Source organism: Lampetra planeri, unplaced genomic scaffold (assembly GCF_965212315.1).
Source record: "Lampetra planeri unplaced genomic scaffold, kcLamPlan1.2.h2 scaffold_2029, whole genome shotgun sequence".
In the NCBI taxonomy this organism is placed as follows: Eukaryota; Metazoa; Chordata; class Hyperoartia; order Petromyzontiformes; family Petromyzontidae; genus Lampetra; species Lampetra planeri.
This window is the reverse complement of record NW_027614785.1, coordinates 1-2,500: the sequence shown is the minus strand read 5'-3', so window position 1 is coordinate 2,500 and position 2,500 is coordinate 1.

Sequence of the window (2,500 nt, the reverse complement as noted above, 5' to 3'; positions counted from 1 at the left end):
ACCTGCACTCAAAAAAGTCAAAATTTTTACACATAGACCCCATCAAACGGGAGAAATTGGCCCGGATTGCTCTCATGTGCGTTACGGGGCATCGTTTCTCTCGCGCCGAATTCTCTCGAGCTGGGAAATCGCTCATTTTTGCGTCGCCAAATATCGTACGAACGCCGTGAAACTTCCACAGGCTTTTTCAGCAGATTTGCACGTGCACTCAAAAAAGTCAAAATTTTTACACATAGACCCCATCAAACGGGAGAAATTGGCCCGGATTGCTCTCATGTGCGTTACGGGGCATCGTTTCTCTCGCGCCGAATTCCATCGAGCTGGGAAATCGCTCATTTTTGCGTCGCCAAATATCGTACGAACGCCGTGAAACTTCCACAGGCTTTTTCAGCAGATTTGCACCTGCACTCAAAAAAGTCAAAATTTTTACACATAGACCCCATCAAACGGGAGAAATTGGCCCGGATTGCTCTCATGTGCGTTACGGGGCATCGTTTCTCTCGCGCCGAATTCTCTCGAGCTGGGAAATCGCTCATTTTTGCGTCGCCAAATATCGTACGAACGCCGTGAAACTTCCACAGGCTTTTTCAGCAGATTTGCACGTGCACTCAAAAAAGTCAAAATTTTTACACATAGACCCCATCAAACGGGAGAAATTGGCCCGGATTGCTCTCATGTGCGTTACGGGGCATCGTTTCTGTCGCGCCGAATTCCATCGAGCTGGGAAATCGCTCATTTTTGCGTCGCCAAATATCGTACGAACGCCGTGAAACTTCCACAGGCTTTTTCAGCAGATTTGCACGTGCACTCAAAAAAGTCAAAATTTGTACACATAGACCCCATCAAACGGGAGAAATTGGCCCGGATTGCTCTCATGTGCGTTACGGGGCATCGTTTCTCTCGCGCCGAATTCTCTCGAGCTGGGAAATCGCTCATTTTTGCGTCGCCAAATATCGTACGAACGCCGTGAAACTTCCACAGGCTTTTTCAGCAGATTTGCACGTGCACTCAAAAAAGTCAAAATTTTTACACATAGACCCCATCAAACGGGAGAAATTGGCCGGGATTGCTCTCATGTGCGTTACGGGGCATCGTTTCTCTCGCGCCGAATTCCATCGAGCTGGGAAATCGCTCATTTTTGCGTCGCCAAATATCGTACGAACGCCGTGAAACTTCCACAGGCTTTTCCAGCAGATTTGCACGTGCACTCAAAAAAGTCAAAATTTTTACACATAGACCCCATCAAACGGGAGAAATTGGCCCGGATTGCTCTCATGTGCGTTACGGGGCATCGTTTCTCTCGCGCCGAATTCTCTCGAGCTGGGAAATCGCTCATTTTTGCGTCGCCAAATATCGTACGAACGCCGTGAAACTTCCACAGGCTTTTTCAGCAGATTTGCACCTGCACTCAAAAAAGTCAAAATTTTTACACATAGACCCCATCAAACGGGAGAAATTGGCCCGGATTGCTCTCATGTGCGTTACGGGGCATCGTTTCTCTCGCTCCGAATTCCATCGAGCTTGGAAATCGCTCATTTTTGCGTCGCCAAATATCGTACGAACGCCGTGAAACTTCCACAGGCTTTTCCAGCAGATTTGCACCTGCACTCAAAAAAGTCAAAATTTTTACACATAGACCCCATCAAACGGGAGAAATTGGCCCGGATTGCTCTCATGTGCGTTACGGGGCATCGTTTCTCTCGCGCCGAATTCTCTCGAGCTGGGAAATCGCTCATTTTTGCGTCGCCAAATATCGTACGAACGCCGTGAAACTTCCACAGGCTTTTCCAGCAGATTTGCACCTGCACTCAAAAAAGTCAAAATTTTTACACATAGACCCCATCAAACGGGAGAAATTGGCCCGGATTGCTCTCATGTGCGTTACGGGGCATCGTTTCTCTCGCGCCGAATTCTCTCGAGCTGGGAAATCGCTCATTTTTGCGTCGCCAAATATCGTACGAACGCCGTGAAACTTCCACAGGCTTTTTCAGCAGATTTGCACCGTGCACTCAAAAAAGTCAAAATTTTTACACATAGACCCCATCAAACGGGAGAAATTGGCCCGGATTGCTCTCATGTGCGTTACGGGGCATCGTTTCTCTCGCGCCGAATTCCATCGAGCTGGGAAATCGCTCATTTTTGCGTCGCCAAATATCGTACGAACGCCGTGAAACTTCCACAGGCTTTTTCAGCAGATTTGCACGTGCACTCAAAAAAGTCAAAATTTTTACACATAGACCCCATCAAACGGGAGAAATTGGCCCGGATTGCTCTCATGTGCGTTACGGGGCATCGTTTCTCTCGCGCCGAATTCCATCGAGCTGGGAAATCGCTCATTTTTGCGTCGCCAAATATCGTACGAACGCCGTGAAACTTCCACAGGCTTTTCAGCAGATTTGCACGTGCACTCAAAAAAGTCAAAATTTTTACACATAGACCCCATCAAACGGGAGAAATTGGCCCGGATTGCTCTCATGTGCGTTACGGGGCATCGTTTCTC